This window comes from Podarcis bocagei (genome assembly GCF_964188305.1).
Source record: "Podarcis bocagei genome assembly, chromosome: 17".
Classification (NCBI taxonomy): Eukaryota; Metazoa; Chordata; class Lepidosauria; order Squamata; family Lacertidae; genus Podarcis; species Podarcis bocagei.
Window position 1 is genome coordinate 10,502,530 of NC_138143.1, and position 16,099 is coordinate 10,518,628.

At 48.1% G+C, this 16,099-nt stretch overlaps 1 protein-coding gene across 1 annotated transcript in view; it reads right to left on the reverse strand.

Moving 5' to 3' along the window:
• SWSAP1 (SWIM-type zinc finger 7 associated protein 1) overlaps nucleotides 1–16,099 on the reverse strand; it is a 30,230-nt gene that overhangs the window by 3,320 nt on the left and 10,811 nt on the right. The window lies entirely within an intron of this gene.

Genomic DNA, 16,099 nt, shown 5'->3' on the forward strand with positions numbered 1-16,099 from the left:
TTTTTCCGAGTTTCTGGACCATGGACTGTCCCAGACTTTCGCTGAGAGGTTCGGAGGCTAACTGATTGACGGCTTTCTAACGGCTCCTAAGGCAGGAGGAAAATACTGGAGATTGCTTCGTTGTTCTGGCTTTCTATTCGTTTCTTTAGGGTGATATTCCACTTTCACCATAAGAGATTAGTTTCTGTGAAAGTCTGCCGCAAAACCAACCCATTATTGTGGTGGGAATACAAGGCACAAGGAAGTGAAAGGCAAACCCGGATTTGAGGAATGTTGCCTGCTTTTATATATCTGCTTAAGTTATCATATTGAAGATGGTTGAAATGAGCTTGTCATGATTGTATGTATACTTGGTTGGTATTTTTTTTTAAAAAAACCTTGCTTATCTAATGGACAGATAATAAAGTTATAAACTACCATGTTCAGTATTGTTGGAATGAGCTTGTCACAATCATATGCACCCTCAAATAAAAAAAGAAATCTAAGAACAAATTAAAATTTGAAATTGTGGAATGCTTATACATTGCATTGATCACAACCTTTTTTTTTTGCTCTGAACATCCACGGGGAAGGGGGTGTTGAACCCACCCACCCACTGCTACCCTTCATAGGAAAGAGCCTTGTCATACGGCAAGCAACGTAGGGGTGAGGGATATCTCTTGCCCAGCAGGGTCCTAGAAGAGAACACACTCTTTTCGCACCCATCCCTATGATGATTTGGGTGGAGGTGTAAGTCACAAAACAGGCCCATCATATTTATTTAATGCCAGGACTTAGTTTTGGGATGTATAGAGTAGATTTTGGGGTGTGGGTGCACTGTGGGTTAAACCACAGAGCCTAGGACTTGCCAATCAGAAGGTCAGTGGTTCAAATCCCCGCAACGGGGTGAGCTCCTGTTGCTCGGTCCCTGCTCCTGCCAACCTAGCAGTTCGAAAGCACATCAAATTGCAAGTAGATAAATAGGTACTGCTCTGGCGGGAAGGTAAATGCCATTTCCGTGCGCTGCTCTGGTTCGCCAGAAGCGGCTTTGTCATGCTGGCCACATGACCCAGAAGCTGTACGCTGGCTCCCTCGGCCAATAAAGCGAGATGAGCGCCACAACCCAAGAGTTGGCCACGACGACCTAATGGTCAGGGGTCCCTTTACCTTTAAAGTAGATTTATCAGGATCATGTGAAGCTGCCTTAGCTTGAATCAGTTCACTGGGCCGCCTTCTAATTTGACAGGCAGCTGTTCTTCAGGCAGAGAGAGCAGGTGCAGAATTCAGTGGACAGATTGATTGGGGCAGGGTGGTCCAAACACCAGTTCTGGCATGACTGCACTGGTTACTAGTTAATTTCTGGGCTCCGTTCAAGTGCTGGTTTTGTCCTAAAGCCATATGTAACCCCAATACCTTCCTCTGCTATTCGTATGTGAGTCGATTCAGTGGCATGGCCGTCCTGGTTCTGCAGGTAATAAATAGCTCTTGGGGCTGGTAGCCATCGTTGCGCCTTACCATCTACCTAATCCAGCCTTTCTCAACCTGGAGTCCCCAGATGGACTACAGCTCCCATCATCCCTAGTTAGCAGGACCAGTGGTCGGGGATCATGGAAGTTGTAGTCCAACATCATCTGGGGACCCAGGATTGAGAAAGGGTGGTCTAATCTAATCTCAGTAGATTTTCCGAAGTTGGTGACCATCATGGTATCTTTTTTGTTTTATTTATTATATTCATCTCCCAAGGAGCTCAGGTTATTGAACATAGTTTTCTTACCGTTTATCCCCAGAAGAACCCTGCGAGGTAGACTCGGGTTAGTGGCTGGCCCAAGATCACCCAGTGAGCTTCCTGTCTCAGTGGGGATTTGAACTCTGATCTCACAAGTCTTAGTCTGTTGCACCACATTGGCTCTCAATAAATGAACTTATGTGCTATATAGAAAAAGTGCTTCTTTTTATCTGTCCCTGAATCTTTTACCATTCAGCTTCAGTGGATGACGCCAGGTTCTAGTACAGTGGTACCTCGGGTTACAGACGCTTCAGGTTACAGACTCCGCTAACACAGAAATAGTACCTCTGGTTAAGAACTTTGCTTCCGGATGAGAACAGAAATCGTGTGGCGGTAGCGGGAGGCCCCATCAGCTAAAGTGGTACTTCAGGTTAAGAACAGAATCCGGTTAAGAACGGACTTCCAGAACGAATTAAGTTCTTAACCTGAGGTACCACTGTATTACGGGAGAGGGAGAAAAACACTCCATTTCTCCATGCCACAAAAAATCTTAATGCACCTTAATCATGCCCAGTTGCCCTTTGTAACAACCTAAGAAGCCACAAATGCTGTAACAAGGGTCCCCCCCCCCAGCTGGAACTCACGGGAACTCAGTTCTGGCACCTCTCAGGTGGGCATCATTGCCATCATAAGAGAACAAGGGAGGCATTCAAGGTGAGTTCTAGCACCTCTTTTTTCTTAGAAAAAAAGGACCGGCTGTAACTCTCTTCTCACTGGGGAGTTGCCCTCGAGTCTGCAATTCCTTGGGATTTCTCCTTGCCCCTCTCCAGGCGCACAGGTTGCCCTCCTGCGCAGATACATAGTTCACCTGTCTTCATTCTGACTTTGTGTTTCAGAGGTCATTTTGAGACATGAGGGGCAGGCAACAAGGGGCTTAATTAAAACATTTAGCTGTTCCTAAATGCTGGTGCTTTCAGCGGACCGGTGCCACCATCTGCTGCATGCTTGGCAGTGCTGAGGCATGGAGATGCAGGCAAACCCTCACCATCTGTCGAGTGCGAAAGGCGTGCATGAGGATGGGGAGGGAGGGCTGAGGTTCCTCCCGCGCACGGCAAGGTAGGAGCTGGATTCTTCTTGGTGCTTGACTTAAAGGCAGGTGTGATGGCCTGGGAATCTGATTCAGAAGCTGAATCTGAGGAGTCCCAGCCTGCACAGGAATCCCCACCTCCAGGGCCGGCTGAGCCAGGGCAGGGGCTTGAACCTGAAGGGCCTTCACCTGTCCTGGATCTTCAGGAGCAGACACCAGCTGAATCCGCTCTGGCTCCGGAGGTGATCGAGGACCCGCTGCCTGCAGGTGCGCCTCTCCCAGCCCTGTCAGGGGAAGGTGAAGCTGCCCCTGGGTCCAGTAACCCTCCAGTCTCTTCTGAGCTGCAGAGGCTCAGGGCAGAGAGGCGGAGGGAACTGGGTTCTCTCAGGAGGAGTGCTCGCCTTAAGGCCAGGAGAGGCGGGTCACCTGTGGGCCAGTCAGCCCAGTCCCAGGTTGCGGGAGCAACGACCAGGGGCGCCGACTTATAAAAAATATTGGGGGGGCCCATACCGGGGTCCTGCCGCTGGTTCGCTCGGGTAGCCGGGAGAACGCAGTTCGAGGTGGCGGTGTTGGGGAGAGACCCTCGCTCAGGGCGCCACTAGACTTGGCGGCCGGCGGCCTATCTGGGGGGTTTTGGAGCGTATTTCGGCGGAGCGATTGGGGAGGAGGGGGCTTGTTGCCGGATTCTTCAGCTGAGCCGGAGATCCACTGCTGGGGGTCCCTGGGCCGAGTTGTGAGCACGGCCTGCTGAAGGGAGATCCAGCCGATTGCGCGACGGGGACGGCCGGGGCTCTCCGGCTAGGGCGCGCGGCTGGCTGGCTGGCGAGGGAGCAGGTGGGGAGGAGGCGGGGGTCCTCACTCTCTTAGGAAACGCACCCGCGCGCCCGATTGCCACGAAGTCCGAAGGGTGCGTGTGTGGAATTAAAAAGCAAAAACGAGATACGGGCAGGGCAGGCAAAGAGTTTTCTGCAAGAGGATGGAGGGCAGGTTGAAGAGAAAATCACTCAGGATGAGACAGTCAAATCAGCCATGATAAAATGGGCTCAGGATATTGGGTATAACATCATGTTTGAGGACTGGGAAAGGTTATGGACCACCGGAATGAAATTCACGGCATGTAATGCCTTGAAGGAAAATATTATGAAAATGATTTATAGGTGGTACATGACCCCAGTCAAGCTTGCAAAAATATATCACCTGTCTGATAATAAATGTTGGAAATGTAAGGAGGCTGAAGGGACATTCTTTCGCCTCTGGTGGACTTTTCCAAAAGTGAAGGCCTTCTGGGAAATGATCTATAATGAGTTAAAAAAGGTATTTAAGTATACCTTTCCCAAGAAACCAGAGGCCTTCCTCTTGGGCATTGTTGGCCAGAAAGTGTTAAAGAAGGATAGAACTTTCTTTATGTATGCAACTACAGCAGCAAGAATACTTATCGCAAAATATTGGAAGACACAAGATTTGCCCACACTGGAAGAGTGGCAGATGCAATTGATGGACTACATGGAACTGGCTGAAATGACTGGCAGAATCCGAGATTTGGGAGAAGAAACAACGGAAGAGGACTGGAAAAAATTTAAGGACTATTTACAAAAACAATATAAGTTGTATGAATGTTAAAAATTTACACGATTCGGAAACTATAGCTTCAGCAATTAGATTTGGGAAACAGGAAATTATATTTTAAGTAAGAAAAGGTCAAAATCTAAGGTAATACTATGTTTAATTTAAGATATAAGTAACTGATGAAAAGTATGTTAAATTTAGAGGTATAGTATTTGAAAAGTACAAAATAAGGTACGAAACAAGGTAATAATTTGCTGATATCTTTATTATAAAGAATGCAGGGTAAGGGAGATGCGAGGAAGTCCAGTTAGTTATATAAAAAATGTGTTGAATGGTTGGTTTTCTTTTCTTCTTTCTCTTTTTTTCTTTTTCTTGTTCTTTTACTTTTTTCTTCAGTGTATGTTTCTAACTTTGTATTTGAAAACTTAATAAAATATTTATATATATAAAAAAGAGAGAAAATCCTTTCGCTTTTCTGGGGCGCAGGGAAGTCTCAGAGCCGGAGGTTGGGGAAGGGACCCCCTTTGCTCTGCCCTCTCCTCCCGTCTTAGATTCGCATGGGGGTCCCCGCCCGAGCTTGCCTGGCCACCGGGCCACACAAGGGCCGCGCTCTACGCGGCGCACCTTGCTAGCCGCACAGCTGTCCTCCGCGGCTGCGGAGCGGCCCTGCGCCGGTGCCCAGCCCCTCTGGGCGCCCGCTGCGCTGCCAATGACAAGCGGGCGACGTCGCGGGCGGGGAAGGCGTCGCTTTCTTTCCCGATCCTGCATCCTCCCAGTCTTCCAGCCCTTTTTTGGGTTGGAAGCTCGTCTCGTTCGCCCTTCTCCTTTCTTCACCCTGCGCGCAATTTTCCTCCCTCGTCTCCCTCCCCATTTCTCCTTCCTTCCTGACTGACTGGCGGGCTCGGGCTCGGGCTCGGGCTCAGGCTCGGGCTCCGGGTCGGGCTCAGGCTCGGGCTCGGGCTCGGGCAGCCACAGCGTCGGCGGTGTTGGCGATCGGCGGCGCGGGGGGATGGCCCTCCCGGGGGAGCCGGCGCTGCTCAATGGGGTTGCCAAGGAGACAGGCCGGCCGCCCCCCTCCCCCGGCCCGGCGCCCCCCGCCGCGCCGGTGCCCGTTATCGAGCTGGTGCGCGCCGGGCGCCCTATAAAAGCCGCGGATGCGCCCACCGCCGCCCGAGATTATTGGGGGGGCTGAGCCCCCCCAAACGAATTTTTGAGGGGGCTCGGGCCCCCTCAAGCCCCATGGAGTCGGCGCCTATGGCAACGACGTTGGAAACCTGTTTCTGCCAGCACCCAGACCTGTTTCTCCGGAGTACCCGACCACGCCCGGCTTCTTGCTTTGGACCCCACTTCCCCCTTAGTGGGCAGTCTCCAGACCCTCGGCCCAGGACCAGATTTTGACCACGCCTCACGGTAACCTCCCCCGGGACCAGCACAGCAGGTGGGGGAAAGAGTCAGGTCTTCTTGCATTAGATACTATTCTGATAGATCCTAGGCGCAGAGGAGCCATCTGAGATGTCAGCAGCAGCTACCACCATATGATGGTAGCTCCGCTATGAGCGAAAGTTTGGGGGGGGTTTAGTTGTTGAAGAAGAAGAGTTTGGACTTGATATCTCGCTTTTCACTCCCCTTAAGGAGTCTCAAAGCAGCTAACAATCTCCTTTTCCCTTCCGTGAGGTCAGACTTCAGAGAAGTGTGACCAGCCCAAGGTCACCCAGCAGCCGCATGTGGAGGAGCGGGGAATCGAACCCGGTTCACCAGAATACGAGTCTACCGCTCTTAACCACTACACCACGCTGGCTCTTGAGAAAGAGAAGCAAGTAAGAGAGGCAGAAGACAAAATAAGCAGCCCTTTGATCCAAATTCTCAACTTACCAAGCCCCAAGAGTTCAGTTGGGTCCAACTTTCTTGCAAGTGCTGAGGTTCTCCTCTGCACACGAGTATTTGACTAAATTGTTTTAAGTGTGCACCACATTATTTTAGGGACACGGGTAGTGCTGTGGGTTAAACCACAGAGCCTAGGACTTGCCGATCAGAAGGTCGGCGGTTCAAATCCCCACGACAGGGTGAGCTCCCGTTGCTCGGTCCCTGCTCCTGCCAACCTAGCAGTTCGAAAGCACATCAAAGTGCAAGTGGATAAATAGGTATCGCTCTGGCGGGAAGGTAAATGGCGTTTCCGTGGGCTGCTCTGGTTCGCCAGAAGCGGCTTAGTCATGCTGGCCACATGACCCGGAATCTGTACACCGGCTCCCTCGGCCAATAAAGCGAGATGAGCATCGCAACCCCAGGGTCGGTCACGACTGGACCTAATGGTCAGGGGTCCCTTTAAGCGTGCACTGTGCTACAATGTAAACCTAAAGGTGCAATATGGATGTCTACAAACACAGATATCATATAAGTCTGCTTGGTCAGGGAGTGAGGATTGATGGACGGGCAGATCTAGGTTTGCTCTGTGAAATCACCCTTGGAACAAAAGGTCTGGCCAAGTCACAAAAGCTTCTGGATCAACATCTCACATCAATGGGGTCAGGAGGCGTATTGTTAACTCCCAGAAATGGTTGCCCAGATAACATTTCCAGGTATTAAAAAGGGATGGTGGTGGTGGGGGGGACACCCAGGAAGCGGGCATCATGTGCTATATGTGTGATTACCAGAGAAATGTCCTGGGTGTTGCGTCTATGACAGCAGCACTGCTGCCTTTACCAGGGCTGCCATACATTCGGGTTTTCCTGGACATATCCGGGAATTGGACTGCAAAATAATAATAATAATAATCATCATCATCATCATCTAGGCGGGTTTTACTTAATCAGCAAGATGTCCAGGAAAACTTGGACGTATGGCAAGTAGGGAGATTTTTTAAAACACACCATCTCTGGGGAGATGTTCCCAAATAAAGCTCAACAACTCCCCACCCCCAAAAGGCTCAACAATTTTGTGCAGATTTTCACTTTTGGGAATATGGCAACCCTACCTTTACTGACTTGGCAACGGGTACAAACAGCAGCCGTTTGGAACAGTTGCAAAACTGTGGAATCTTCTTCCAGAAGAGGCATGGAAAGCTACCTCTTTGTTGAATTTTTGAAAAGCATTCTACGACTTACCTTTTAAAAAAGAAAGCTTCGATTGAAGTGCTATTTCCATGGCTACACAAGAGATTCGTATTCTGTTTGATACGTGTGTCTGTGTCTGTGTCAGTGTGTGTGTGTGTTTGTTCTAATATAAACTGCTTTGAAAGTTTGGGGAAAGCAGTAAGCAGGTATTCAAATAAAGGGATAAAATGAAGGAATGGGAGACAAGTGAGAGGCGATGAGGCATTAAGTGGAAAATATTTTGTATAAGACATCCTTAGTGTCGCTAGATGCACTTTCAGACTCTACAGAATCAGCCCAGGGAGCAGTTTAAAGCACAAAAACATTTTAAATTGCTCATATCTTCAGAACACTGCGTAGTCTTATCCAATTGATGGCACCTCATTGCAGGTGGCTGATGGACTCCTAAACAGGACAATACATTTTAAAGATTGTTTTGTATTCTATAGCTTTCCTATTTACTTTATATTTACCCAGACAATATTTTATGTTGTTGTACAGTGCATTTGGCTTTGATGTTGCTATGCCTTTGGTAGAAATGGCTGGATGATATTTTTAATAATAATAATAATAATAATAATTTTGCAACACAGCACTCAAAGGTATTGCAGTGATTGTCCTGAAAGAGATAATATTTCCAAGGAGGTGGCAATTGTTTCCTCCCCTGAAGATTTCTCACTTTTCCCATTTCAGTCCTGGGGGGGAAGAAGAGTGAACAATATTGCCACTTTCCCACTCTGAATTTCCAGCTCCCTCTCTCCCCTCGCCAGGCCTTCAAATCTTTTATCACTTCATTGTGACCAAGACACGCATCAGATTATTTTGATCGACATGTCATTAACTAACAAAATGCTTTCACCTACCCACACAGGCGAGTCCCTTTGCTCCACCCCCTCCGCTCACAGCTGCAAGTGAGAGAGACCAACATCTGATTTCCGTTCAGGGTGGGGGGCTATAATGTAGCAAAGTGCTGCGGCTTCCTTGGTGGGGGTGGGGCAGGTCAAGTGCAGTTTTCTAGCCTTGCCTGTCAGAGCTGCCAATCACCTTTAGTGCTGCCCAGCAACCACGTTGCCTAGTGACTGCCGATCTGGTTGCCAGGTTACACAGAGAACTCCTTTCAGGGTTCTGATGGATAGACTTTTATAGTTAGGAAACCAGCACCCCACCCCCACCCCCAACCACCACCCAATTCCTATCATCAACCCACTTAAAAGGTTATATTAACCCTTAATTATATTTTTCTGCATTCCTCGGCAAATATAGATGCCACAGCTCAGAGGCAACCAGTAAGATGGAAAGCGATGCTGTGTGCCTCTTAGGGTTTCTGGGTGGGAAATATAGCGACGTAATTCCACTTTCCTGAGAAACTTATTCATTCCACAACACTCCCTTCCCCATCACTCTGTGTGTGTGCTCATGTGTGTGTGTACATGTATAAAAAAGATAAAGGTAAGGGACCCCTGGACAGTTGAGTCCAGTCAAAGACGACTATGGTGTTGCGGCGCTCATCTCGCTTTCAGGCCGAGGGGGCCGGCGTTTGTCCACAGACAGCTTTCCAGGTCATGTGGCCAGCATGACTAAACTGCTTCCGGCACAATGGAACATAGTGATGGAAACCAGAGCGCATGGAAATGCTGTTTACTTTCCCACCACAGCGGTACCTATTTATCTACTTGCACTGGCGTACTTTCGAACTGCTAGGTTGGCCGGAGCTGGGACATAGCAACGGGAGCTCACCCTGTCGCGGGGATTCAAACTGCAAACCTTCTGATTGGCAAGCCCAAGAGGCTTGGTGGTTTAGACCACAGCGCCACTCACATCCCACTGTATGTATATACACAGAGCTCACACCACAGACTGACCTCATTATGTGCACTTTTATAGACACATGAATGGCACCAAATCTATCTGCACATGAGCAAACACTCCCATGCCATTTCCCAATATGAGCACCCACTAGAGTAGTCATCAGTGATCAGTCTATCTCTAGATAAAATATAGGATAGCCCTGATTTTGCTGTCTGATGTATATGGTATCTTTTGAAGGGTACAGCTCCAAAGCTGGCAACTGTGGAAGGGATGACAGTGGACTCAGAAGGTGTATAATCTGCCTCAGATTCTAAGATTCTTTATGTTTATAAAGAGTAAGATTACCATAACTTCTGTCATAGAGCTTCAATATGCTGATGACAATGTAGTGTTTGCACAGTCAGAGGATGACTTCCAAACCATCCTAAATATCTTCGCAGAAGCTTACAAAAAGCTTGGCCTATCGCTCAACATCCAAAAAACCAAAGTGCTGCACCAACAAGCACAAAGCAACTCCTATGCAGCGCCACAAATCCAGCTCAATGGTGTATCATTGGAAAGTGTTGATCACTTCTCCTACCTGGGCAGTTATCTTTGCACAAGGGCTGACACTGATGCCGAAATCCAGCATCGCCTGAGCTCTGCGAGTGCAGGTTTCTCCTGATTGAAGTGCAGAGTGTTTGAGGACCAGGGCATTCGCAGGGAAACCAAAATACTTGTTTTCAAAGCTATTGTACTACCAGCCTTATTGTATGCTTGTGAAACATGGACAACTTATAAACACCATCTCCAACTCATCAAAAGAGTCCATCCATGGTATCTCCGAAAATTTATACATATCACTTGGGAAGACAGGCAAACTAATGCCAGTGTAGTGGAAGAAGCAAAGATCACCAGTGTTGAAGCAATGGTTCTTCAACATTAACTTTGATGGACTGGTCATATTGTGTGGATGCCCAATTATCATCTTTCAAAGCAACTACTCTATTCCAAACTTAAAAATGGAAAGTGTAATGCTGGCGGTCAACAAAAGAGGTTTAAAGACTCCCTCAAGGCAGATCTTTAAAAAATGTAGTAAAAACACTGACAATTGGGAAACACTGGCCTGTGAGCACTCCAGTTGGAGAACAGCCTTTAACAAAGCTGCCGTGGACTTTCAAGAAGCACAAACTCAGGACAAAAGGGGAAAACATGCTAAGAAGAAGGCATGTTTTGCAAACTCTCACCGTAACCAACTCCCGCCCAGAAACCTATGTCCCCACTGGGGAAGGACGTGTGGATCCAGAATTGGTCTCCACAGACAGTTACGGACTCACTGTTATGACCATGTTCATGGAAGACAATCTTACTCGGCTATGAGTGATTGCCAAAGAAGAAGAATCTGCCTCAGATTCTAAGATTCACAATTTTATAGGCAGTATGTTTCTAGTCCTGAGCATTCCAGGCAGGCTTCCTGGTGCTCAGTGAGAAACAGGGCTTGCTTCCCAAACTTCCTCTATTCTGGCAAGGGCACAACAAAAAGACACGCAGATGTGATGACCATTGTGCTTGATAGAGTCTGCATACTTGCCCTTATTCTGAAGTTATAACTGCATGGGAAGTCTTCCACACTTGAACAAGCTGCCACATAAGCAGCCTGTTTTTTCATCCACTGTACCTGTGCATCTGTGTGCACGTACAGTTCAACAGCATCCATCAAACATGAGTTCACTCTCTGCATTTATTGAAATTGGCTTCTCCCCTATGAAAGCTGTAACATTTCTCCCAGTTAGGATTTCCAGCAGAGCAGGAAAACACCAAGCCTGGTTTGCTCCTGTGTTTTTGACAACATCTTGATATGCACGAATTAGCAGGTGATGCTTTTTGAGGCCTGGGGATAAACAGGAGCACTGATTAATGCCTGCAGACCCAGCTGCGATTAAAAGCACATAAATGCGAGAGTCAGTAAAAACTTGGCAACTCCACAGGGTCAACTAACCTTTTCCCTTTCTCTCTCCCCTTTTCTTGCTGTCATTTCGCGATAACTGAGAAGCAACTCAAAGCTACTTGTGGTTGCAGGCTGGTCTTCATCTGAGCCAGATTCCACTCCATCACTTCATTTGAGTGACACAGTCAGCTTTGAAACACAGAGAGCTCCTGAAGCACACACAATCTTCCCTTAGCCGCCAAGTTCAGCTGTTTCCAAGCACACTGAAGCTTTCCTCTGCAACGTGTCTTAAGAAATGGACTGCTGGTCATGGAGTCATGCTCGGGCCAGGGGGCTTCTGTGGCAAAATACCCCCTTTTTAAAATAAATATTTTTATTTAAAAAAAATTAAAAAATCAAAAGCAAAGACAAACAAAAAAAGTTGCATAGCACAGGATCCGTGCAAAGGTTGCCTTTTCCAAACAAACAGGGAGCAGTTGATGTAGAGAAATAAAAGCAGCAAAACACAACTTGAAAACCAAATTTCACCATTTGATGGGGGAAGAGAGTTTCTGAATTTCATATGTGAGAGTTTCATATTTCTGAATAGGATGCATCAGAAATGAAATGCTCTGGGTCTTCCTTACTCTTAGAAACACATTCTTGGTGAGTTATTTAATCTGTGATAGCCAGAGTTCACATCTTCTTGTACCACAGCAAAAGGTTTCGGTCCTGTAGTGCCTTCCATTTCTGAAAATGTAATTTAATGAACCAGATATGGTTGAAAATGGCTCCGAGCGTCTGAACCAGCAAAAACAAAATAAAAGGTAATTTGGAGAAACGTCTTGCATATCCTCCTCAGACCATTAGTGATCTGGAATTGGATGTTGTGAGAAGCAGAGAGGGATTGAACAGAATGGGTGATTCAATTACAGTGCATTTGGCTGGGGCAGATTGCTCTTCATTCTCAGATCATGTTGTTTTTTGTTTTTGTTTTTAGATGGAATGGGAAAGAAAACAAGCATGGAAGCAAATAAAAATCTCAGTGGTGGGTTTCCTTTGTTGACCAAAGTGTGCCCACAGCATGACCACCGCCAGTCCCATTGCAATAACACACTAGTTCACTCTGCCTTCCTAGGGTGGGATCCTGTCTCTTACCTGTTTTCCTATCATATGCAGGGAGCCAGTGGGAATTCTGGGACCGCTCTGGTGCAGCCCCACTGTTGGGGTCGATGGCTTGGGTCTCTTATCCCAGAGTTGATGGACCCTCCAACATTTCTCTGATGAAAACAGGGAAGCCCTAAGGAAAAGCGGGACATTCGGGATCAAACCACCAACTGGAATGGCTTCTGTAAATCCGAGACTGTCCCTGGAAAATAGGGACACTTGGAGGGTCTGTCCTGGCATCAGAGCAAGAGACTGAGAGGCTAAGAATGCCATTATTTGGACTAGAGGTGTGCTCTAGACAGTTTTGCAAGGACCATGAATTCCAGACAGGGGCGGAGGAAGGGGTGTGTGGTAGGTGCGGGCCACCCTGGGTGTCACCACTGGGGGGGGGGGCAGAGTTGACAAAATGCTGGGCAGCACTCACTGCGAGACTTGCAGCATGCCCGAGCCATGCGTCTCTCCTGGGAGAGATGTGGCGGCTTGCGCCCGTAGGCTCTGCACTGCCCAAGCAGTCCATCCGCTGCCTCCCGCCCTCCAGCTATAGGGTGGCTGAGTGGGAGGAGGCAGGCAGACCCCAGAGGCCCTGTGGTGCACCCACAGGCACCCGAACGACTTCCTCCGTTGCTGATTCCAGAGTTGAAAAAGCACCCAGCTGCATTACTGATTTGGACACATCAAGTAAGAGCACAGGAGCATTCATGAAGCCCTGCTGGAACAGATCAACGGCGGTGACGTAGGAAGGGGGGTGTGGGGGGTGCAGACCGCCCCGGATGTCATCACTGAGGGGGGGGTGACAAAATGGCAAAAATATATGTTTTTACAATAAAAATTTAAAAATTGGGCTCACAACACTTTTTTGGGAAAAAATAATATTACAGTGGACACTCAGGTTGTGAACGTGATCCGTGCAGGAGGCACATCCGCAACCCGCAGTGCCCGCAACCCGCAGCACCGCGTTTGCGCGGGTTGAGATCTGGCACTTCTGTGCATGCGCAAAGTGCAATTAGTGCTTATGCACATGTTTGAGCGCCGAAACCTGGAAGTAACCCGTTTCGGTACTACTGGGTTTCAGCACGTCCATAACCTGAAAACGTGCAACCTGAAGCGTCTGTAACCCAAGGTATGATTGTATTCAAAACGAGTTTAATAACTTCGTCTGACAATTAATTAACCTCAACAAGTCAACATAATATGTACTGAAACTTTTTAGTTCAGTCAACAAACACAATGAAACGCGTCTGATCACTGGTTCAACTAGCCCAGTGTTGTGTTTCCCACCCAGGCCAGACACATGACTCTAGAAGATCTATAAGCAGGGCATGAAGGTAATAACTCTACTGCAATTAGACGCATACTGCCCTTTGAACATTCCAGATATGTAGCCATATATGAGACCTTTCCTCTGCACATGGGTGGAGGTTATGAGGATAAAAATGGAGGGGGTGGGGTCCCTCTCTGGAGCTTAGGACCTGAACCAATGGCTTCAAGCTACAAGAAAGGAGATCATGCCTAAACATCAGGAAGAACTTTTTGACATAGCGCTGATTGTGACTGGGGCAGCAGTCACTGCTTTCTTACATCCCTATGCAAGGCACTCCTCTCCACCCCAAGTGATGCCTTCTAGATGCTGTCGACTCCAACTCATCATCCTTGATCATTGGCATTGCTGGCTGGGATTCATGAGAGTCCAGAACATCTCTGGGGCACCATGTTGCCTGTCTCTGGTGTAGACAATACTGAAGGAGGTTGATCAGTAATGTCACTCGATATCAGGCAGTTTCATGTGTTTTTCAAAGGATGAACGTTACCTTTTACCTAGAGGGGGCCATGGGGCCATTGGCTCTTAAGAATCACCATTGAGTCCAGATTGGGGGTGGATGGCTTTTGAGTATGGCGCCCAGGAACCAGATGGCTGCTCTCCAACTCCCCAGAAGGCCATTGCAATGCATCTGCTCAAAGACAGAGAAACATCCTTTTAGTGGCTCGGATGATCTGCCTCTGTAAGGAAACAGACATGCCCTGGAAGTCTGGTGTCCTGCCAGAACTGAGTCATTATCAAACCAGGCTGGAAAACAGTGGAGCCTGGTGGAAGTTAAATTCTCTGTTAACAGCCAACAGTTGCTGAGACAGTCTTTCCCATTGATGGCACAGTCCCTGAACTCCAGCCGCTACAATCAGTTCTCCTATGAGTCTCCCATGCCTTTTTAGAGCCTGTTCAATATACAGGCCTACATTTCCATGAGCAAAAACAACCACCTAGTTCAAGGGCGTCATCTGGGGCTGAGCGGCCATGACCCCCCAAAACAATTTTTTCATGTATGCGACAACGGCCGCGAGAGTTCTGGTAGCACAAGGATGGAAGACTGAAGAATCCCCAACTAAAGAATCATGGCAAGAAAAATTGATGGACTATGCAGAACTGGCAAAACTGACATATAAGCTACTGGACAAGGATAACTGTGACTTTAAAGATGAATGGGAACCCTTTACAAAGTATCTGAAGACGCAACAAAGCGAACTGGACTCCTTGGCAGGTTTTGAATAAACATTCACAAACTTTTATTGATAATAATCAGCTAAATAGTTTGAGGATCTATACAACTTTGTAACATGCAGAAAACAGCAGTCTCAGAGAAACCAAAGACTAGAACTGAGGGAAGTCGGGGGGTGGGGTGGGGGTGGGTCGGTTCTGTCGGGGGGGGAGGGAGGGAAAATGGGGGGGGAAACAAGGATGATATGTTTTTGGATAATATGTCTTGTTATAATTTTGAATTTTAAAAAAATGCTTTAAATAAATATAAAACAACTGAAAAAACAACAATTTTTTCAAGGAGGGGGCCAGGCCTCTTCAAAATTCAGTGGTGGCCATGAGAGAACACAGTGTGGCATGCTCACCTCACTCCTGCACGCCACCCAACGTGCTGACATCACTTGTGCATGCCGCAGGGTGCTTGCGAAATGTCAGCACATCGCGTGGGGTGCCCAAGTGACATCAGCATGTTGGATGCTGTGCATGAGTGACATTAGCATGTTGTACAGCATGCGCACACAGCATCAGTGTGGCACATGGTGCCAGCCCTCTCAATCACAGGGGTGAACCAGCACACTTGACCTAGCTAGAAGGAAGGCCATCACATACCTAAGTTATGCTGCCTGCCTGTCTGCCTGCCACGTGTAGCTCACACCCCCCTTTCTTGTTCTGGCACTAGTGGCAGCTGGGTGGGTCACTGAGGTCAGGGACACACTTTCAATTTTCAGTGTGGCACCCTGCCAGAGGCCCAAATTCACCACCCTCTGCTTCTCGCCTTCTGCTCTGCCCAATGGTGTAGCATGGGTTGCCAGTGCCCAGGGCAGGGTGGGTGGGTGGGAGGAAAATGGATGGAGTACTTGTGCACATTCAATTGCCTAATGGTGTCTACATCACCCAGGAGATCACAGCAGCAGAGATAAGATAAGAAGAGTCGTTCCATTGTCTGGAGTGGTCACTTCCTGGTTCACATAGAGAAGCCATTTTCATCAGAGCCCAACAACGGAAGCACACAGCTGTATTGAGGCAGCACTGGGTGTTGAAATTTTGTGCCCTGAACAATTTTGTGCCCGGGGCAACCACCCCGTGGGGTCTCCCCCACCACGCTATGCCACTGGTTCTTTCCAACTCGCTACATAGTAGTTGCAGAACCCTATGGTGCCCCCTAGGCTTGGTATCCATTGCAGTGGAATTGATTGCTGTACCCTAAATTGCCTTCGCTGCGGTGGGGCAGATTAAATGG